Consider the following 25217-nt stretch of genomic DNA (forward strand, 5'->3'; position numbering starts at 1 on the left):
TTGAATTTCCAGTGAATTGCAAGTTTCCTAGAATTTACTTATTGTATCTATTGCCTTTTTATAAGAATAGATGGAGCCAACAGCAATGCAGACCGAGTTTACAAAAAATATCTAAGCTCCAATTTCCCTGGTAGATCTGATATATAAACAGAAAGTTTATAAATGAAATTAATATTATATGGAATGAAAATCTCAAGTTAAATGCTCTCTTTTTCCATCTAAGTCAAATTTCAAAATAAAACAAATAAAATTTACAAGGGTATTCTTTAAAGATTTTATTAGAGGGAAAACAGAATGAATAAAAATATGTATATTAATATGTACTGAATCAAAAAATATGTACTGAATCATATTTGATAAAATAGAGGTGGAGTTTCTAAATATTTTGTGATAAATCCATTTTATAAAATATGCTGTTATAAAATGCAAATAGCATTTAACTTATAAACAATTCTGAATTTCATCTAAATCATCTATAGGTGAGTTTCTCATGTAATCACTAACATTCATTTTTAAAACCATTAAATGTAATTTTTAATGTTAGGGATAATCTCTGATGACAAAAGGTAACTATTTCTAACTGTATATCAACTTTCCTACTCTATGTCTTCACATCTCTTCTTCCTTCTATCCACCTATTAATTTCAATTGCAGTTCCTCAAAGATATTTGTTTCAGATTCTCTCATTATATGTCCAAAGAACTGTGGTGTTATTTTCAGTTCAGAACATATTCCAGATTGACACCCACTTGTGATATGGCTTCATGTAGTGTAGAGTCATTTAATCCACCCTTCTAACTCTGATTCAGAATTTCCATAGATCATTGGCATATGAGTTTAGAGGAGACTATAAAATGAAAACACTCAAAATAATGCAGTCTGTTGTTTCTCAATCTATAGACAATGATAAAATGCTAGTATCAAATTTATTTGTAACATTGCTTATGTAAAGTTTATTTATTCAAATATAGTTCTTATTCTGTGTGATATGACATAGAATCTGGAATTTCTTAATTTCTAAATAATTAAAATTATGTGAAATAATTTTAAAACCAGGCATGCTTTTTTTAAGAAAATGGCATTGCAAATTATTATATTCCTTACATTTGCTCTATCATTTATTTTATCTTTTGGAGAGGGTATAGTAAAATGAGAAAGGGATTTGTAGTAAAGTTGACTGAGTTTAAACAGTGAGACTGCTTTGTAAAGCCTGGAGGCAGAGATAAATTAAGTGACTTGTCCCAATGTTAAACAGTAAGTAGCATTACCTATCAAATATCATTCCCAAAGACCTCCACAAGTTATAGAATGACTAATATATGTTGATATAGTGAAAATTAATAGATACTCTATATCTCAATGGTAAATATTCCATACCTACTACTTCACACTTTAAAAACTATTATATTCATGTATTCAGAACATGGAATTATGCAAATTATATGGCAAAGTACCTGACAGATACAGAAAGCTAAAAAAATACTAGATACTATAGTACTTTATAGAAAGTTGGAATATTTTAGAGTTCTAGTTAGAAAGTAAAGAACAGAGCAAAAGAAAAGAAATACAATTATTGATTTTGAGATTGGTTAAGTTATGAGCTAAAATCCATTTCTCTGAATGTTGCTATAGGTTACCAAATGAATATCTCACTGAAAATCACTGTCCACTCCTTCATACTACCCCAGAGCACCAAATAGGGTAATTGTTCAGTCCTGATTGATTTTACAGCAAGCCCCCTCTTATTTGTGTCCATATTTTCATGTCCCTTTCTAACTCATTGTTCAAGTCCAATATTTTAAGCCTCAAATTTGTACAGCTGACCAATCAAAAAGTTGTAATAAAATGCAGATTTTATAAGGATTTAATCTATTCTATGGTTTAAAGTATAATGTTATGTCAATCAAATCAGTGGGGAAAGAATAGTCTTTTCAACAAATTCTGCTAGATATCCACGTGCGGAAGTTGAAAATTGAACATTACCTTACATCATTTACAAATAGCTCAAAGCGCATTATAGATTTAAACATGAGATCTAAGCCTGTATAGGCACACCTTATTTTATATGCTTCACTTTATTACTATTCACAGATATTGTATTTTTTTACATATTGAAGAATTGTGGCAACCTGCATTGACCTAGTCTATTGGTATTATTTTCCAGCAGCATTTCTCTCTTGTTTCTGTGCCACATTTTGGTAATTCTCACAATATTTTAAATTTTTTCATAATTATTATATTTGTTATGATGATCTGTGATTAATGATCTTTGGTATTACTATTGTAATTGTTTGGAGGCACAACAAACCACACCCATATTAGATAACAAACTTAATTACCTAATGTTGTGTGTGTTCTGACTACTCCACCTACCAGCTGTTCCCTTGTCACGTTTCCCCTCGATTCCCTAAGACAAAACGATATTGAATTTAGGCCAATTAATAACCCTACAATGGGGGTGTTCAAGTTAAAGAGTCACACTTCTATCACTTTATTTACTTTACATTTATAAAATCATTTATTGTGTTAATTGTCCTTTAACACTTGATAGTATTTATAATACTTTAATTAATTAATTTTTATTTTAAATTTTATTATGTTATGTGAGTCACCATACATCATTAGTTTTTGATATGGTGATCCACGATCCATTGTTTTTGTATAACACCCAGTGCTCCATGTAGTGCATGCCCTCCTTAATACCCATCACTGGGCTAATCAATCCCCCCTCCCCCTTCCCGTCTAAAACCCTCAGTTTGTTTCTCAGAGTCCATAGTCTCTCATGGTTCATTTCTCCCTCCGATTCCCCTCCCTTCATTTTTCCCTTCTTTTCCTAATGTTCTCCATGCTATTCCTTCTGTTCCACAAATAAGTGAAACCATATGATAATTGACTTTCTCTGCTTGACTTATTTCACTTAGCATAATCTCCTCCGGTTCCATCCATGTTGATGTAAATGTTGGGTATTCATCCTTTCTGATGGCTGAGTAATATTCCATTGTATATATGGACCACATCTTCTTTATCCATTCATCTGATGAAGTGCATCTCGGCTCCTTCCACAGTTTGGCTGTTGCAGACATTGCTGCTATGAACAGTGGGGGGCATATGGCCCTTCTTTTCACTACATCTGTGTCTTTGGGATAAATACCCAGCAGTGCAATTGCTGGGCCATAGGGTAGCTCTATTTTTAAATTTTTGAGGCACCTCCAGACTATTTTCCAAAGTGGCTGTACCAACTTGCATTCCCACCAACAGTGTAAGAGGGTTCCCCTTTCTCCACAACCTCTCCAACATTTGTTGTTTCTTGCCTTGTCCGTTTTTGTCATTCTAACTGGTGTAAGGTGGTATCTCAATGTGGTTTTGATTTGAATTTCCCTGATGGCTAATGATGATGAACATTTTTTCATGTGTCTGTTAGCCATCTGTAAGTCTTCAGAGAAGACTTTTATTTTTTTCATATCTTCTGCCCACTTTTTGACTTGATTATTTGGTTTTTGGGTGTTGAGTTTGAGAAGTTGTTTATAGATCTTGGATGCCAGCCCTTTATCTGTAGTGTCATTTACAAATATCTTCTCCCAATCTGTGGGTTGCCTCTTTGTTTTTTTAGACTATTTCCTTTGCTGTGCAGAAGCTTTTTACGTTTATGAAGTCCGAAAAGTTCATTTTCGCTTTTGTTTCACTAGCTTTTGGAGATGTATCTTGAAAGAAGTTGCTGTGGCCGATGTCCAAGAGGTTACTGCCTATTTTCTCCTCTAGGATTTTGTTGGGTTCCTGTCTCCCATTGAGGTCTTTCATCCATTTTGAGTTTATCTTTGTGTATGGTGTTAGAGAATGGTTGTTTCATTTTTCTGCATGTGACTGTCCAATTTTCTCAGCACCATTTATTGAAGAGACAGTCTTTCTTCCATTATATGTTTTTTCCTGCTTTGTCAAAGATTATTTGACCATAGTGTTGAGGGTCCATATCTGGGTTCTCTATTCTGTTCCATTGATCTATATGTCTGTATTTGTGCCAGTACCATGCTGTCTTGGTGATCACAGCTTTGTAATATAGCTTGAAATTGGGCAACGTGATGCCCCCAGCTTTGTTTCTCTTTTTCAACATTTCCTTGGTGATTCGGGGTCTTTTCTGATTACATACCAATTTTAGGATTGTTTGTTCCAGCACTTTGAAACATGTCATTGGAATTTTGATTGGGATGACATTGAAGGTATAGATTGCTCTGGGTAGCATAGAAATTTTAACAATGTTTATTCTTCTGATCCATGAGCATGGAATATTTTTCCATCTTTTTGTGTCTTCTTCAATTTCTTTCATGAATATTCTGTAGTTCCTAGAGTATAGATACTTTACCTCTTAGGTTAGGCTTATTCTGAGGTAGCTTACAGTTTTTGGTGCTTTTGTAAATGGAATCGTTTCTCTAATTTCTGTTTCTATAGTTGCGTTGTTAGTGTATAAGAAAGAAACTGATTTCTGTGCATTGATTTTGTATCCTGCCACATTTCTGAATTGCTGTATGAGTTATAATAATTTAGGGGTGGAGTCTTTTGGATTTTTTCACCTAAAATATCACGTCATGTGCGAAGAGAGAGAGTTTGAATTCTTCGTTGCCAATTTGCATCCATTTTTTAAAAGATTTTATTTATTCATTTGCGAGAGAGACAGAGAGAGCACAAGCAGGGGCAGAGGCAGAGGGGGAGGAAGAAGCAGACTCCCTGCTGAGCAAGGAGCCCGATGTGGGACTCGATCCCAGGACCGTGGGATCATGACCTGAGCTGAAGGCAGACGCGTAACCTTCTGAGCCACCCAGGCACCCCATTTTATTTCTTTTTGTTGTCTGGTTGCTGTTGCTAAGACTTCTAGTACTATGTTGAACAATAGTGGCGAGAGTGGGCATACTCAACATGTTCCTGATCTCAAGGGAAAGCTCTCAGTGTTTCTGCATTGTGGATATTTGCTGTGGGTTTTTCATAGATGGATTTTATGAACTTGAGGAATATTCCCTCTATCCCTATACTCTGAAGAGTTTTAATCAGGAAAGGATGTTGTATTTTGTCAAATGCTTTTTCTGCATCAATTGAGAGGACCATATGGTTCTTCTCCCCCCTCTTAGTAATGTGTTCTATCACATTGATTGATTTGTGAATGTTGAACCACCCTTGCATCCCAGGGATAAATCCCACTTGGTCGTGTTGGATGATCTTTTTAATGTATTGTTGGATCCTATTATCTAGGATTTTGTTGAGGATTTTGGAATCCATATTCATCAGGGATATTAGTCTGAATTTCTCCTTTTTGATGGGGTCTCTGCCTGGTTTGGGGATTAAGGTAATCCTAGCCTCATAGAATGAGTTTGGAAGTTTTCCTTCTGTTTCTATTTTTTGAAATGGCTTCAATAGAATAGGTATTATTTCTTCTTTGAATGTTTTGTAGAATTCCCCAGGGAATCCATCAGGCCCTGGACTCTTGCTTTTTGGGAGGTCTTTAATCACTGCTTCAATCTTGTTACTGGTTATTGGCCTATTCAGTTTGTCAATTTCTTCCTGTTTCAGTCTTGGCAGCTTATAGATTTCCAGGAAGGCCATCCATTTCAACCAAATTGCTCAGTTTATTGGCATATAGTTGTTGATAATAATTTCTAATAATTGTTTCTATTTCCTTGGTGTTAGTCGTGATCTCTCCCTTTTCATTCACAATTTTATTAATTTGGGTCCTTTCTCTTTTATTTTGGATAAGTCTGGCCAGTGTTTTATCTATCTATTAATTCTTTCAAAGAACGAGCTTCTAGTTTTGTTGATCTGATCTACTGTGTTTCTGGTTTCTAATTTATTGATCTCTGCTCTAATCTTAATTATTTCTCTTCTAATGTGTGGCTTAGGCATCGTTCATTGCTTTTTCTTTAGTTCCTTAAGGTGTAAAGATAATTGGTGAATTCGGGATTTCTCTATTTTTTTGAGTGAAGCTTGGATGGCTATGTATTTCCCCCTTAGGACTGCCTTATAGGTTTTGGACCGATGTGTTTTCATTCACATTGATTTCCATCAATTGCTTAAGTTCTTTGATTTCCTGGTTGACCCAAACATTCTTGAGCAGAGTGGTCTTTAGCTTCCAACTGTTTGAATTTCTGCCATTTTTTTCTTGTGATTGAGTTCCAGTTTTAAAGCATTGTGGTCTGAGAATATGCAGGGAATAATCTCAGTCTTTTGGTGTCGGCTGAGACCTGATTTGTGACCCAGTATGTGGTCTATTCTGGAGAAAGTTCCATGTGAGCTCAAGAAGAATGAGTATTCTGTTGTTTTAAGGTGGAATGTTCTGTATATATCTATGAGGTTCATCTGGTCCAGCATATCATTCAAAGCTCCTGTTTCTTTGCTGATTTTCTGCTTAGATGATCTGTCCATTGCTGAGAGTGGAGTATTGAGGTCTCTGACAATTAATGTATTGTTATCAATATGACTCTTTATTTTGGTTAACAGTTGGCTTATGTAGATGGCTGCTCCCATGTTGGGGGCATAGATATTTACAATTGTTAGATCTTCTTGTTGGATAGACCCTTTAAGAATGATATAGTGTCCTTCTGTGTCTTTAACTACAGACTTTAGTTTAAAATCTAATTTGTCTGATATAAGAATTGCTACCCCAGCTTTCTTTTGAGTTCCGTTGGCATGGAAGATGGATATCCATCCCTTCACTTTCAATCTGGATGTATCTTTAGCTTCAAAATGAGTCTTTTCTAGACAGCGTATGGATGGGTCCTGTCTTTTTATCCAATCCAAAACCCTGTGCTGTTTTTTGGAAGCATTTAGGACATTCACGTTGAGAGTGATTATTGAAAGATATGAATTAATTGTCATCATGGTGCCTGTGAAGACGTTGTTTTTATAGATTGTCCCTGTAAAATTCTGTTGCATATCACTCCTGGGGTCTTTCTCCTTTTATAGAACCCCCTTAATACTTTTTGCAGGGCTGGCTTAGTGGTCACATATTCTTTCAGCTTCTGCCAGTCTTGGAAGCTCTACATCTCTCCATCCATTCTAAATGACAGCCTTGCTAAATAAAGTATTCTTGGCTGCATGTTCTTCTCATTTGGTAACCTGAATATATGTCTTGCCAGGCCTTTCTGGCTTGCCAGGTCTCTGTGGATAGGTCTGACATTATTCTGATGTTCCTCCCTCTGTACGTAAGCAATCTCTTCCCCCTAACTGCCTTTAAGATGGTTTCCTTGGTTCTTAGATTTATGAGTTTTACTATTACATGCCGGGGTGTTGGCCTGTTTTCCTTGATATTGGGAGGGGTCCTCTTTGTGTCTAGGACATGAATGTTTGTTTCATTTCCCAGATAAGGGAAGTTCTCAGCTATAATTTGCTCAAATACATCTTCTAGTCCTCTCTCTCTCTCCATTCCCTCTGGGATTCCAATAATTCTGACATTGGAATGCTTCATGTTGTCACTTATTTCTCTGATTCTATTTTCATGGATTCTGGGTTGTTTTTCCCTGACCTCTTCTTTTCCCTTTTTATCTATTAAATTGTCTTCTAGGTCACTTATTCGTTCTTCTGCCTCACTTACCCTAGCTGTTAGATTATTTAGATTAGATTGGATCTCATTGATATCATTTTTAAGTTCTGCAAATTCAGCTTTCATTTCTGCCCTTAGAGACTCTATTTTGCCATTAATTGATTTCTCCATTCTAGCTATTGTCTTCAGAATTGCTAGCCTGAATTCCATCTCCGACATCTTGGTTATACCTGCATCCATTTGTAAATCTGTGGCATAAGTCATAATCTCTGATTCTTTTCTATTTTGGGAGTTCCTCCTCCTCATAGTCATTGTGTTGATGGGTGGTTGAGGGAATGTATAGAGTCCAAATTATTGGGCAGAACCCAAGAAAATGTACCTGATTTCTAGGGACTTTAGGGTTGCTGGTCTCTTGTTTTACCAGCCTGTCTTCTGGAGGAGGGGCCTGTTGTGCTGTTACTCAGTCAACCCTGTTTGGGCAGAGTTGTCCTGCCCCCTCTGTGGTGGGGGATGGGCTCAGTGAAAATCAGTTTTTTGGGGCTTTTGTTCTCTGGTGGCTTTCCCTGGCGGTTTTCCACATCTCTTCCGAGAGTCAGAGCAGAAGATACTGTTTCCAACCCTTTGCTTCAGAGCAGAGAGTTTGCAGTCTGTTCTTCAGTGAGCTCTCCAGGCCACACTGTCTCCATTTCTGTCTGTGCTGCTATAAACTGCAGTATCCTTGGTTCTGTGCCCTTCCGCAGCACTCCCAGTCCTCACCTCCAGGTCAGGGCATGTCTCTGCCCTTTGTACTTCTAAAACTGCCAGCTGATCCCAGTTTGCATGCACGACCCCTCTGCTCCTGGTTTCTGTCCCTGGGCTGCCCTAAAGTCCTTTCCCCACCGCTACCAGTCTGCGAGTCTGTGCCCCGTTCCCAGCGTGGGAGGCTGTCCCTCACTGGAAGTGTAGGATCCCCACAGCCAGGCTCCCTCCCACTGCCGTTTATCTTCTGATATCTGCCTGCGGAATCACGGGCTCCCTGTTTCATACCTGGAAACAACTGCCTGTGCTATTCTGTTTGTAGAGATCCAGATCTATTTTCTTACATCTCAGGCTGATTTCGTGGGTACTCAGAGTGGTCTGGTAGATATCCAGCTCAATTCCGGGGACCAGTTGAAATAGGGTCCCCTACTCTTTCACTATTTTTCCCCATCACCTCTATTACTTTAAATCAAAAGCCAGAAATTATTAATCTTAGTGAGGAAGGCATGTTGAAAACCAAGATACGCTGAAAGCTAGTCTCTTGTGCCAAGCAGTTAGCCAAGGTGTGAATGCAAAGGAAAAGTTCTTGAAGGAAATTAAAAGTGCTAATCCAGTGAATACATGGTTGATAAAAAAGTAAAACAGCATTTTTGCTAATATGAAGAATGTTTTAGTGGTGTGGATAGATCGAACCACTCACAATATTCCCTTAAGCCAAAACCAATCCAGAGCAATGCTCTAATTCTCTTCAATTCTGTGAAAGCTGAGAGAGGTAAGGAAGCTGCAGAAGAAAAGTTTGAAACTAGCAGAGGTTGGTTCATAAGGTTTAAGGATAGAAGCCATCTCCATAACACAAAAGGGCAAGGTGAAGCAACAAGTACTGGTGTAGAAACTACAACAAGTTATCTAGAAGACCTAGCTAAGATAATCAGTAAAGGTGGCTATACTAAACAATAGATTTCCAATATAGATGAAACAGCCTGCTACTGGAAGAAGATGTTATTTAGGACTTTCATAGCTAGAAAGGAGAAGTCAATGCCTGACTTCAAAGCTTCAAAGGATAGGTTGACTATATTGTTAGGGGCTAATGAACCTGGTGACTTTAAGTTGAAGCCAATTCTCATTTACCATTCCAAAAATCCTAGGACCCTTAAAAATTATGCTTAATCTACTCTGCCTGTGTTCTATAAATGGAAAAACAAAGCCTAGACAATAGCACATCTGTTTATAACATGGTTTACTAAATATTTAAGCTCATTGTAGGGACCTACTCCTCAGAAAAATATTTATTTCAAAATATTACTTGTCAATGAAAATGCACCTGGTCACCCAAGAGCTCTGATGGGGATGTACAATAAAATTAATGCTGTTTGCATGCCAGCTAACACAACATTCATTCTTCAGCTGTGGATCAAAGAGCCATTTTGACTTTAAAAATTTTATTATTAAGAAATACATTTTGTAAAGCTATAGCTGCTGTAGCGATTCCAATGATGGATCTGGGCTAAATAAATTGAAAACCTTGTACAAAGGATTCACTATTCTAGATGTTATTAAGAACATTCATGATTCATAGGAAGAGTTGAAAATATCAATATTATCAGGAGTTGGAAGAAGTTGATTCCAACCCTCATGGATGACTTTGAGGGGTTCAAGACTTCCGTGGGGGAAGTAATTGCAGATATGATGGATATTACAGGAAAAGTAGAATTAAGAAGCAGAGCCTAAAGTTGTAACTGCATTGTTGTCAGCTCACAATAAAACTTTAATTGATGAGGAGTTGTTTCTTATGGATTAACAAAGAAAATGACTTCTTGAGATGGAAATTACTCCTGGTGAAGATGCTGCGAAGATTGTTGAGATGGCATCAAAGAATTTAGACTATTACATTGATATTGATAAAGTTGATAAAGCAACAACAGGGTTTGAGATGATTGACTTCCATTTTGAAAGAAGTTCTACTTTGGGTAAAATGCTATCAAACTGCATTGCATGTTACAGAGAAATGGTTTGTGAAAGGAAAAGTCAATCAATGTCACAAACTTCACTGTTGTCTGCTTTTAAGAAATTGCCGCAGCCACCATCCTGATCAGTCAGCAGCCTCAACATTGAGGAAAGACATCCACCAGAAAATAATATGACTCACTGAATGTTGAGATAATGTTCAATATTTTTAGCAATAAAATATATTTAAATTAAGGTATGTACTTTTTTAGACCTAATGTTATTGCATACCTAATAAACTACAATTTAGTGTAAACATTGCATTTATATGTAGTAGGAAAGCAAAAAAAAATATAGACTTGTTTTGTTGTAATATTCACCTTATTGCAGTTGGGACCAAACCTGAAAAATCTTCAAGGTATGCCTGTATATTGCTTAGAAGAAAACAATGGAACAAATTGTGATCTTGTGTTTGGCAATGGTTTCTTAGAAATGCCAACAAAAGTACAAACAACAAAATTGATTTTTGTCAAATTTAAACATTTTTGCTTTGAGAAAAAGATCTATTCAAAGAATAAAAAATAAGCAAAATACTAGGTAAAAATATTTGTAAATTATATACATGATAAGGCAATGTATCCATAATGTATAGACAACTCCTACAACTCAACAATAAAAAAAACCCATAAATATGGGTAAAGAATTTCACTACACATTTATACAGAGAAAAAAAATACACAAATGACCAATAGAAAGATAAAAAGATGCTCAAAAAGGGCGCTTGGGTGGCTTAGTCAGTTGAGCATCTGACTCTTGATTTCAACTCAGGTCACAATCTTGTGGTCATGGGATTTCTGTTCCTTCCCCTGCTCTCTCTCTCTCTCAAATAAATGAATGAAATCTTTAAAAAAAAAAAGATGCTCAACATTATTAGTCATTAGAAAAATGCAAATTAAAATCACAAAATATCACTTCACACTTGCTATGATGGTTATAATAAAAAATACGATAATAACAAGTGTTGGGCAGATGTGGAGCAAGTGGAACCTTCGTGCTGGTTGATGGGAAAGTAGAATAATACAGCTACTTTGGAAAACAGTTTGGCCATTCCTCAAAAGTCAAACATAGAGTTAACACATAATCCAGCAATTCTAATCCTAGGTATATATCAAAGAGAATTGAAAACATGTTCCAACAATTGGTGTAGCAGCATTATTCATAATAGCCAAAGGGTGGGAAGACAAAAAATAGCCATTGAACAAGGACTGGCTAAACAACATGTGGTACACCCATACAATGAGATATTATTCATCAATAAAACACTACTGAACTGAACTGTAAACTTAAAAATGGTTAAGATGGCATGTTTTATGTCATTTTTTTACCACAATTGAAAAAAAAAAAGCAAACAGGATTTGAAGTACTGATATACATGCTATAAAATAGGGCTAAACCTTGAAAGTATGCTATGTGAAAGATGACAATTAAAGAACACTGTAAATAAATAATTCCATTTATAATAACTGTTCAGAACAGGCAAACCAATAAGGACAGATAGTAAATTAATGGTTGCCTATAGCAAGGCGAGTTGGTGTAATCAAGGATGACTGCTAGTGGGTATAGGGTTTCTGGGGTGACAAAAATGTTCCAAAGTTAGATTGTGGTGATGGTTGCACAACTCTAAATACACTAAAACCTACCAAATTGTATAATTTAAATGGGTATATTTTATGGTATGTAACTTATATCCCAATAAAGTGGATAAAAATCTATCTACCTATCTGTTATCTATCTATCATCTGTCTATCCATCATCTCTATCATCTCTCTATCAATCAGACTTAGAGACTTGAGTCTAAAGGATAGAATATGGAAAGAGAAAAAGAGCAACTTTACAGTGGAGAAAGCTGACAGAAATTACCTTAAGCAAGTGTTCAAGGATAATATCCTTGGTAATGTCATAAAGATATTATGTACCCTCTGATATAATGTAAAAAGTAAAGTATTTTACACTTCTATTATTCTTTCACAAAACCCATAACCACAGTCTAATAATCAGACAAACCCAGACAAACACAAATTGAGTGACATTCTAGAAAATACCTCTGACTAATACTCTTTAAAAGTGTCAAATTCATGAGACATTGTTACAGATTCAAAAGACAAAGAAGACATGACAACTAAATACAATGTGGTGTCCTGACTTGGGTTCTGGAATTGAGAAAGAATATCATTGGAAAAGCTGGTTTAATTTGAATAGTGTCTATAGTTGTGTTTTAACAGTGTTGATGTCTTAGTTTTGATAAGTGTACCAGTTATAAAAAATTATTCTAAAATAATAAAAATTCACAACAATATAGTATTAGATATGTAGTATATGTAACTATTGCACTTCCAATTTAAAAATCATTTAATTAAACAAAAACAAATATATAATGATTATTTCAGTGGTAAAATTATAGATAGTAAAAAATAACTTTTGATATTAAAATAAAATTATATGACATAAATGTTTTCTTCTTATATTTCTCCCCCTTCCATGATGAAACATAATCATGTTAAATTAGTAGCATTATCAAAATACAGAATCTAAAGGAGACAATATCACTGTATGTTAGAATTGGGGGTGATAAATTTTAGCAATATGTTGGATACAATTTTATGAATAAAATAAATTGTATAATGCACATCATTGAAATATATATAATTTATATAAATTAAATGGAAAATTTATGTAATTGAAAAAATATAGGGCTTATTTAGAGTGCATTATTGACTCCTCAGTGTTTTGAGCCTTTGTAATCTAACTATAGATCCAAGTTATTATGATCTCACTTTTCTATTTATGTACTCTCATCCCCCCTCCAATGCAAAGCTGTTCATATGTATCCTTATCATTAAAAAGCAATACATGAATCACATTTAAAAAGGGTTGAGATAATTTTTTTATGCCAATGTGCAATCTGTTGGTAAAGTGACAACACAGCCATATTCTCCACTCTGTCTTTGAGGAATAAACTACAAAGCTTTGAGAAAATGTCATTTTTTTTTCAGTAACGTTCAACCTACCTGTCACCCTTTTCTCTCACTAGATTCCTTGTTCTTCCCCAAACCCTGAATTGTCCTACCTCCATCTTTTGGCAGGAATGCTCTCCTTTTACCCCTTACCTGTCCAAAATAGTACCTGTCACTCAATAAATGTGATTATCTTTGTATTCTACAACAAAGCACCCCTAAGTGTTTGGCATACCAAAAGACATTCAACAGAAATGTATTGAAATTATTCTTTAGGAAAGAAACATAGTTGAAAGGACTTTGACTTCTATAGGTAGGAGAGAGATATTGCCCAGAATTAGAAGTGGTACCTCTTAATACTATCTCACTGTAATTAAGTTTAAAGCTAACACTTCCTCAGGCATGTGGAACCAAGAATGCCAATTCATAAAGAAAAGGAAGTCTCAACACCAGAGTTGGAAAGAAACTAAGGATCACAGGATAGCTCCATCATTTTACAGATGAAAGAAAATGAAACACAAAAAGGTAAAGTTACTTGACTAAGTTCATGGAACTTTAGAACTTAACAGCTCTGTTTGAGATTCTGATGAGATATGGATCTTCTCAGAAAAGTGTGTGTGGGGGCGCCTCGGTGGCTCAGTTGGTTAAGCGACTGCCTTTGGCTCAGGTCATGATCCCGGGGTCCTGGGATCGAGTCCCGCATCGGGCTCCCTGCTCTGCCGGAAGCCTGCTTCTCCCTCTCCCACTCCCCCTCCTTGTGTTCCCTCTCTCATTGTTATGTTATACATAAATCTACAAGACCCAGGGAATTTAGTTTGAAATTAGCTGTGTGTCATATGACTTCAAGGAATTTAATAAATACCTTAATTTGGATATTTAATAAATACTCTATTAGGGCAAAAATAATAAATTTAGATGTTTTGCATCTCATACACTAAAAATTATCAAAGGATGAGATAAGAAAGGAAATGCTATATTTAATGTTTAGTGTCAGATTCTTAATACAGGCACAAAATAGCATTCTTGTGGATGTTAAAATGCAAATGTTGCTGCCTGATTTTTGAAATGATAGTTCTCCTTATAACTAATGTCAAGTTGAGATTATTTATAGGGAGTCTACACATAAAAACTTGAAGATTAAAAAATAAACAGTAAAAGAAGAATGACTCTATAATTTTAATAAAGCATATATGGGGATGAGATAGAGAAACTATAACCATAGACTTATATGCATACATCTAGTAAGGTCCATCCAGACCTTGTTTATATTTTAAAATATGCAAAAATATGCACATTAAATCTTGCTATCTGGCTTATCATTTTTAAGTTTAGACATTAACAGACAAATTAGCTTAGTTAAATTTAAAGGTCAAACTGTACTTAGTTATGACAATAGAGGGTTCAAACCATATTTAACAGTTATAAACTTCTTTGATAAACTCACCAAAAAGTGTCTCTCATATTTTTTAACTTAAGATTTGTATGCCTTAAGATACTGACAATTATTAAAGAACAGAATTACAAATGCACCTTTATTTTTCAAATTCTTTTTTTATTATGTTATGTTAATCACCATACATTACATCATTAGTTTTTGATGTAGTGTTCCATGATTCATTGTTTATGTATAACACCCAGTGCTCTATTATGTACGTGCCCTCTTTAATACCCATCATCAGGCTAACCCACCCACCCCCAGCCCATCCCCAACCCATCCCCTCCCCTCTAGAACCCTCAGTTTGTTTCTCAGAGTCCATAGTCTCTCATGGTTCATCTCAAAGTCATAGAAAATTTCATAGATTAATGAAAACAAGGAACAACTCTTTTTTATTCTATTTGGAAGAAAAATGAGTTTTATCTTCAGGCTAAGAAGGCCTCCAGTAAAATTTGCACCCAGAAAATAATAAAAATGGGAAAATAATAATGCTATTATTATATCGTGTAATATTAAACATCTATGATGTTCAAAGGGCAGTGCTAAATCCTTTGTATGCATTAATTCATTAAATCCTCACCACATTCTATGAGGTAGTTGCTTTTGGTTTTTATATCTTGCAAATGAGTAACTGATATTTTAAGACCATAAATGGGTCTTTACTAAGAGGGAAGATGAGTGTTTATCTATAATTTGAAATGAGAAAACAAGGAAATATTTTTACATCAAGTCAGATTCTAACTTGTGAAATGAGTCACTTAAAGTTGACCAGAATTTAGTATCCTAAAAACCTGAATGAACTTAGTACGTCAGAAATTACCTTAATTTCCAAGATAGTTCTTGACTTTCTTGGATATATCTCACAGGTCAAAGTTGTTGAAACTCCTTTATTAAAAATATGTTTAGAGATTTTTTTAAGGATAGTTATAGTATTAAAAGTTGCTTTTCAAAAAGTAAAATATTGTGTGGTAGGCAGAATATGCCAAAATGCCTAAATCTTAATCCTTGAAATCTTTATATATGTTATGTTACATAGCAAGAGGTAAATACATTTGAGGGTGGAATTAAGATGGCTAATCACATGATATTAAGATAAGGAAACTATCTGGATTTTCCTAGTAGACCCAATGTAGTCATAAGGTCCCTAATCGAGGGAGAAAGAAAAAGTAGATTCAAACCCAGAGAGATTACATTATAAGAACTCAACCAGGCCTTGCTGACTTTAAAAATGGAGAGGGGTAATGAGCCAAGGAATTCTGGCAGCTTCCAGAAACTGGCAAAAAGCAAGAAAATGGATTCTCCTCTAAAGCTTCCAGAATGCAAGACAGTCCCACCAATGCCTTGATTTTATTCAGACATCTGCCCTCCAGAATTGTAAAATAACAAATTTATGCTGTTTTAAGGCACTAAACTTGTGGTAATTTGTCACAGCATAAATAAGAATCTAATGCAAGAGGAAAATTCTTTTAAACTGCTTGATTATTATACTAGTAATTCTAGGTGTTATCCAAAATCTTGGTTACAAATATTCATTAGAAGCATGCTAACAAATTGACTTTGAAAACAGAAGATATGCAATACTTGAAAAGCTTGAGAAAATGTATACCCATCTATCTATATCTATACCTTTATAGCTGTATATCCAAGTGTACAGGCACACATCACTTTATTGAACTTTATAGGTATTGCATTGTTTACAAATTGAAGGTTTGGGGCAAACTTGTGTCACGCAAGTCTATCAGTGCCATTTTTCCAACAACATTTACTTACTTTGTATTTCTGTGTCAGATTTTGGTAATTCTCAAAATATTTGAAACTTTTTCATTATTATTCTATTTGTTATGGTGATCTGTGATCAATGATCTTTCTCCATGGTCCTCCCTCTCTTTGTGTTTCCCTATTCCCTGAGACACAGCAAGACTATAATTAGGTCAATCAACTGTACAAGGACTTCTAAGTGTTCAAATAAAAGGAAGAGTCAATCGATGCAGCAAACTTCATTGTAATTTAAGATATTGCGACAGCCACCCTAAACTTCCACAACCACCATCTTGATCAATCAGCAGCCATCAACATCAAAGAAAGACCCTCTAACAGCAAAAAGATTATGACTTGCTGGAAGCTCAAAATAAAAGATATAAAGTATGATACCATATGCCTAAAATATGGGGGGAAGAGGAGTAAATAGAGATTCAAACTTAGGTGACCATCAATGTAATATCGACTCACATATACAGAAGAGGTTATACACAAACTTGATGGTAAAGATAATGAAAACCACTAATATACAAAGAATAAAGAGAAAGAAATCCAAATATATCCCCAAAGAAAACCAGAAAACCATGAAAGAAAGAAAAAGAAAACAAGGATCAGAGAAAAACTTCAGAAGCAACAAACAAGTATTAAAATGGCAATAAAAACATATCTATCAATAATTAGATTGACTATAAATGAATGAAATGCTCCAATCAAAAGATATAGGGTGACAGAATTATGAAAAAAATCTATATGCTGCTTAAAAGAGATTCATTTTAGACCTAAAGACACCTGCATATTGAAAGTGAGGGGATGGAGAAATATTTATCTATCATGCAAATGGATATAAAAAGAAAGTCAAAGTGGAAATAATTATACAGGACAAAATATACTTTATTTTTTTAAAGATTTATTTACTTATTTTAGAGGGAGACAGAGAGAGAGAGAGAACAGGAAGAAGGGGCAGAAGGACAGGGAGAATGTCCCAAGCAGACTCCAAGCTAAGCATAGAGCCCAATGCAGGGCTCGATTCCATGACCCTGAGATCACGACCTGAACTGGAATGAAGAAAAGGTCGCTTAACCAACTGAGCCACCCAGGCACTCCAGGACAAAATATACTTTATTAAAAAAAGATTGTAACAAGAGACAAAGAAGGACACTAAATAACAATAAAGGGGTCAGTTCAACAGAATATATATAACAATTGCAAATACTTCTGCACTCAACATAGAAGCACCCAAATAGATAAAGCAGTTAATAACAAACATAAAGGAAATAATTGATGATAATAATAATAAGGGTCTTTAAACACACTTATATCAATGGACAGATTATCTAAACAGAAAACAAACAAGGAAACAATCGTTTTGAATGACACACTAAAACAGATGGATTTAAAAGATATATTCAGAACATTTCATTCTGAAACATCAGAATACACATATTTTCAAGTGCACATGGGACATTTTCCATAATAAACCATGTATCAGCCCATAAAACAAACTTCAAAGAACTCAAAATATCTAAATCATACCACACAACTTTTGTGAACATAAAACTAGGAAACTAGAAGTCAACCACAAGAAAACATCTGGAAAGAACACAAATACATGGGGTTAAACAACATGCTACTAAAAAAATGAATAGGTTAACCAATAAATCAAAGAAGAAATAAAAATAATATGTAGAAACAAATGAAAATGAAAACAGGACAATCCAAAACTTTTGGGATGCAGCAAAAGTTGTTGTAAGAGGGAGGTTTATAGCAATACAAGCCTTCATCAGAAAACAATAAAAGTCCCAAATAAACAACCCTACTTAAACCTAAAGGAGCTAGAAAAAGAACAATAAACAAAACATAAAACCAGCAGAAGGAGGGAAATAATAAAGATTGGAGCAGAAATAAATGATATACAAACAAACAAAAAAATAGAATAGGTCAATGAAACCAGGAGCTGGTTCTTCAAAAAAATAAATAAAATTGATAAACCTCTGAATTATCAAGGAAAAAAGGGAGAAAGACTCAAATAAGTAAAATCACAAATGACAGTGGAGAATAAAAATACCAAAGAAATAAAAAAAATTATAAGAGAATATTATGAAAAACTATGTGAGAAAAAATATTAGACAACCTGAAAAAAATGGATAAGTTACTAAAAACATATAAACTACAAAACTGAAACAGGAAGAAAAGGAAAATTTCAACAAACCTAAAACCAACAGAGAAATTGAATCATTAATGAAAAAAATCTCCCAACAATCAAGAGTCCAGAGTCAGATGGCTTTATAGGTGAATTCAACCAAACATTAAAGAAGAGTTAGTACCTATTCTCAAATGATTCCAAAAAAGAGAAAAGGAAAACTTCCAAATTCATTCTATGGTGCCAGCATTACCATGATACTAAAACCAAATAAAGGCTGCATTAAAAAAGGGTACTGCATACCAAAATGCCTGATGGATGTAAAAAATCTCAATAAAATACTAGCAAACTGAATCCAACAGTACATTAAAAGACACTTCTCCAATGACATACAAATGGCTAACAGACACATGAAAAAATGTTCATCATCATTAGCCATCAGGGAAATTCAAATCAAAACCACATTGAGATACCAAATTACACCAGTTAGAATGGCAAAATTGACAAGGCAAGGAACAACAAATGTTGGAGAGGTTGTGGAGAAAGGAGGACCCTCTTACACTCTTGGTGGGAATGCAAGTTGGTACAGCCACTTTGGAAAACAGTCTAGAAGTGCCTCAAAAAACTAAAAATAGAGCTACCCTATAACCCAGCAATTGCACTGCTGGGTATTTACCCCAAAGACACAGATGTAGTGAAAAGAAGGGCCATATGCACCCCACTGTTCATAGCAACAATGTCCGCAATAGCCAAACTGCTGAAAGAGCCGAGATGCCCTTCAACAGATGAATGGATAAAGAAGATGTGGTCCATATATACAATGGAATATTACTCAGCCATCAGAAAGGATGAATACCCAACTTTTACATCAACATGGATGGGACTGGAGGAGATTATGCTAAGTGAAATAAGTCAAGCAGAGAAAAGTCAATTATCATATGGCTTCACTTATTTGTGGAACATAAGGAATAGCATGGAGGACATCAGGAGAAGGAAGGGAAAAAAAGGGGGGGAAATCGGCGGGGGAGATAAACCATGAAAGACTATGGGCTCCAAGCAACAAACTGAGGGTTTTAAAGGGGAGGGGTGTGCGGGGATGGGTTAACCTGGTGATGGGTATTAAGGACGGCACGTACTGCATGGAGCACTGGGTGTTATACGAAAACAATGAATCATGGATCACCACATCAAAAACTAGTGATGTATTATATGGTGACTAACATAACATAATGAAATATAATTAAATTAAAAAAAAAGAATCCACAATCAAGTGGAATAAATCCCTGGGCTTCAAGGGAGGTTCAATATTTGCAAATCAATCAATGTGATAGACCACATTAGTAAAAGTAAGGATAAATGGATAAAGAAGACGTGGTATATATACACAATGGAATATTATGCAGCCATCAAAAGGAATGAGATCTTGCCATTTGCAACGACGTGGATGGAACTGGAGGGTGTTATGCTGAGTGAAATAAGTCAATCAGAGAAAGACATGTATCACATGACCTCACTGATATGAGGAATTCTTAATCTCAGGAAAGAAACTGAGTGTTACTGGAGTGGTTGGGGGTGGGAGGGATGGGGTGGCTGGGGTGATAGACATTGGGGAGGGTATGTGCTACGGTGAGCGCTGTGAATTGTGCAAGACTGTTGAATCACAGTTCTGTACTTCTGAAACAAATAACGCAACATATTTTAAGAAAAAAGAAAAAGAAGAAGATAACAGGAGAGGAAGAAAAGGGGAGTATGTCAGAGGGGGAGACGAACCATGAGAGACGATGGACTCTGAAAAACAAACGGAGTTTTCCAGAGGGGAGGGGGGTAGGGGGATGGCTTAGCCTGGTGATGGGTATTGAGGAGGGCACGTTCTGCATGGAGCACTGGGTGTTATGAACAAACAATGAATCATGGAACACTGCACCAAAAACTAATGATGTAATATATGGTGATTAACATAACAATAAAAAATTAAAAAAAAAAGAACCATATAATCCTTTCACAAAGTACAGCACCTATTCATGATAAAGACCTTCAACAAATTGTTAGAGGGAAAATATCTCAACATAATAAAGACCACATATGAAAACCAGTGAACATCATCTTCAATAGGGAAAAAACTGAGGGCTTTTCCCCTAAGGTTAGGAACGAGACAAGGATATCTACTCTCACCACTGTTTTCTCAACATAGTACTGTAAATCCTAGCTGCAGAAATCAGAAAACAAAAAGAAATAAAAGGCATCCAAATAGGTAAGGAAGAATTCAAACTGAAACTATTTGCACATGGCATGATACTATATATAGAATATTCAGAAGACTCCACCAAAAAATTTGTTAGAATAGATAAATGAATTCAGTAAATTCACAGGATACAAAATTAATATACAAAAATCCATTGCATTTCTCTACACCAATGATAAAGCAGCAGAAATAAATTAAGAAAACAATCCACTTTACAATTGCATCAAAAATAATATTATCAGGAATAAGCCTAACCAAAGCAGTGAAAGACCTGTAATCTGAAAGCTATAATACACTGATGAAAGAAGTTGAAGGGGCACCTGGGTGGCTGAGTTGGTTGAGCATCTGCCTTCAGCTCAGTTCATGATCCCAGGATCCTGGGATTGAGTCCCACATTGGGCTCCCTGCTCAATGTGGAGTCTGCTTCTCCCTTTACCCTTCCCCCCAGCTTGTGATCTCTCTCAAATAAATAAATAAAATTTTGAAAAACAAAAGAAAAAAGTTGAAGACCACAAAAAGAAATGGAAAGATATTCTGTTGTCATGTATTGGAAGAACAAATATTGTTAAAATATCTATACTACCCAAAGCAATCTACAGATTTATATTACAATGTTCTGAATATATATTTTAAATCCATCTGTTCTAGTGTGTCATTTAAACCTTTGTTTCCTTGTTTATTTTCTGTTTAGATAATCTGTCCATTGATATGTGTGTTTAAAGACCCTTACTATTTTTATCATCAATTATTTCCTTTACATGTGTTATTAATTGTTTCATCTATTTGGGTGCTCCTATGTTGGGTGCATAAATATTTGCTAAAGAATATTATACTAAGCAAAATAAGTCAGCCAGGGAAAGACAGACACTGTATGATCTCGCTAATATGTTTAGTTTAAGAAAATAAAGAAATGAGTTAAGGGGAATAAAAAGAGGCAAACCAAGAAAGACATTTTTCACTATGGAGAACAAACTGATGGTTACCAGAGGGGTGATGGGTTTGAGGATGTGTTAAATATGTGACAGGGGTTAAGGAGTGCAGTTGTGATAAGCATAGGATGAAGTAAAGAAATGTTAAATTATTATATTGTATACCTGAAACTAATATGATACTGTATATTAAATAACTGGAATTAAAACAAAAACAAAAAAAGATAAACAGAGTTTCAGAGACCTGTGGCATACCACCAGATGGACCAATATATGCATAATGGGAGTCTTAAATCCAGAGGAAAGAGTGAAAGGGGAAAAAATAATATTTGAAGAAATAATCACCAAAACCACCCCCAAATTTGGTAAAATACATTAATGTACACATTTTAGAATCTCAATAAACTCTGATAAACACCCATACACAACATAATCAAACTCTTGAAATACAAAGACAGAGATAATTTGAAAGTAGCAAGAGAAATGGGGCTGATTCTTATAAAGAATATTTAATAAGATTTACAGCTAATTTCCCATCAGAAGCTATGAAGTCCATAGGGCAGTGGGGTGATATATTCAAATTGTTGAAAGAAAAAAATACTTCAAGAATTCTTTATCCCAAAAAAGTGCCATTTAACAATGAACAAGAAATTAAGACATTCCCAGATTTTTTAAACAAAATGAGAAATTCCATTGCTAGAAATTCTGCCCTACAAAAAATAATAAAGGAATGTCTTCAGACCAAAATAAGTGGGCATTAAAGAGCAACACAAATCCATATTTTTTAAAAAAACTAGTAAAATAAATACATAGATAAATATAAAACATAATAAATTTTTCATTTGTGACTTTTTCTCCTGATTTGAAATAAGCTTCATAAAGCAATAATTATAAATCATTTTATTGACACACAAGGCAGAAAGACATAATTTCTATGACATAACAGCAAAATGGAAGGGAGAAAGAATAGAATTATCTAGAAGCAAAGATTTTGTATACTATTGAAATTATGTTTGTATTAATTAGAACTAAATTTTAAAAGTTAAATTGTTAATTGTAATCCCTAGGTTAACCTTTAAGAAAATGACTTAAAAATATAATAAAAGAAATAACAAAAGAATTAAAAATGATGCACGGGAAAATATTTATTTAACAAAAACGAGGGCAGCAATGGAGGAATAAAGTAATAAAAAAGACATAAGACATGTAGAAAATAAATAAAAATGAAAAATGTAGGTCTTAACTCAGTAATTTATTAAATGTAAACAGATTAAACACCTCAATCAAAAGGTATAAATTGACAGAATAAATTGAAAAATGATTCAACTATGTGCTGTCCTAAGAGAAAAACTTTAGATTCAAAAATACAAACAGGTTGAAAGTAAAAGGATAAAAAAATATATATATATATCATGCAAACCGTAATCAAAAGAGAATTGGAGCACTGGGTGTTGTATGGAAGTGATGAATCACTACATTATACATATGAAACTAATATTGTACTGTATGTTAACTAACAGGAATTTAAAAAAAAACCTAAAAAAAAAACAACTGGGTACACTCTGTCTTTCAAAAAAAAAAAAGAAGAAGAAGAAGAATGGTGGAGAGATAAAAGTGTTACTAGAGACAAAGAAATATATTAGGTAAGAAAAAGAGATAAAATGCATCCATATTGAAAAGAAGTAAAACTATCTCTATCCACAGATAAGATTATTCTGTATACAGAAAATCTAAAGAAATACTCTTAAAAACTATAAAAGTTGATAAACAGTTTAGCAAGACTGCAGGAGAAAAATCAATAGAAAAATCAATTTTTAATTCACTAGCCATGAATAATTTGAAAATTTATGTTCAAAAACAGTACTATTCACATTTAAAAAATATTTTGAGGGGCACCTGGGTGGCTCAGTCGGTTAAGCATCTGCCTTTGGCTCAGGTCATGATCCCAGAGTCCTGGGATCGAGCCCTGCATCAGGCTCCCTGCTCCACGGGAAGCCTGCTTCTCCCTCTCCTACTCCCTCTGCTTGTGTTCCCTCTCTCGCTGTGTCTCTCTCTGTCAAATAAATAAATAAAATCTTTAAAAAATATTTTGAAATATATTTAACAAAAGAAGTGCAAAATTTGTTCACTAAAACTACAAAACAATTGTGTAAGTCAAAAAATTAAATAAAATCTAAATAAATTGAAAAACATTTGTGTCCATGAATTGGAACAGTTATTATTAAGATGGCAATACTCCCCAAATTTTTCTACAGTTCAAAGATAATTGTTATTAAAATATGAGGTTATTCTTTTAAGAAATTGACTTGTTGCTCCTAATATTCTTATGAAAATTTAAGAGATCCAGATTAGCGAAAACTATCTTGAAAATGAAGAAGAAATTTGGAGGAATCAAGATTTCTGAATTTCAAAACTTACCACAAAATTATCATAACCAAGACTGTGGTACAATCATGAAGATAGACATAAATTAATGGACCACAACTGATAGTCCAGAAAAAAACCCATTCATTTTGATCAATTTTTGACATGGCTGCCAAAATAGTTCAGGGATAAGGTATAGTCTTTTTGACAAATGCTGTTGAAACAATTTCATTTCCACATGCAGAACGATAGAGTTGGAACTCTATTTCACGCCATATACAAACATTAACTCAAAATGAATCAAAGATCTATGTCTAAGAGCTAAAACTATAAAATTTTGTACAAGAAAACAAGGATGCAAATCTTAAAGACCATGTGTTGGACAGTTATTTCTTGATAAAAGACATAAAGCATAAACAACCAAATTAAAAATAGATAAGTAAGACTTCATCAAAATAAAAGCTTTTGTGCTTCAAAGGTCACTAACAAGAAAATGAAAAGACAACCTATAAAATGAAAGGAATTATCTGCAGATCACACATCTTATATATAACGAGCACCCAGAAAAAACAACCCTTAAAACTCAATAATACAAAGAAAAAATACCAATGAAAAATGAGCAAAATATTCAAACTTTTCTCCAAAGAAGATATAAAATGGCCAATAAACACATGTAAAGATTTTTAGCATTATTAATCATTAGGGAAATGTAAATCAAAGGCACAATGAGATAACACTTCATACCCACTATTATGGTTACAGTTAAAATGACAGATATTAACAAAGGTTGCTGAAAATTTGAAAACCTGGAACCCTCAAGCAGGGAAGACCTAAGATGGTGGAGTAGTAGGAGGACCCTAGGCTTGCCTATTCCCTAGAAAACAACTATATAAATCTCAAATAATTCTGAATACACAAGAAATTGATCCAAGGACTGACAGAACAAACTACACAACTAAAAGGAGAGAAGAAACAACATTGTGGAAGGCAGGAGGTGCAGAGATGTAGTCCTAAGGGCACTGCAGTGCTTCTATGGAGAAAGAGGCAGATAGCCTTGGGGCAGAGGACAAGCAATCTGAGGATCCACTGGGACACACTGGGAGAGACAGTTCCTACTTCTAGGAATGCATC

The 25217-nt window shown here is 34.5% G+C and overlaps 1 protein-coding gene across 1 annotated transcript in view; it reads right to left on the reverse strand.

Annotated features, from left to right (window-relative positions):
- PCDH11X (protocadherin 11 X-linked) overlaps window positions 1-25217 on the reverse strand; it is a 649257-nt gene that overhangs the window by 104265 nt on the left and 519775 nt on the right. The window lies entirely within an intron of this gene.

This window comes from Zalophus californianus, chromosome X (genome assembly GCF_009762305.2).
Source record: "Zalophus californianus isolate mZalCal1 chromosome X, mZalCal1.pri.v2, whole genome shotgun sequence".
Lineage (NCBI taxonomy): Eukaryota > Metazoa > Chordata > Mammalia > Carnivora > Otariidae > Zalophus > Zalophus californianus.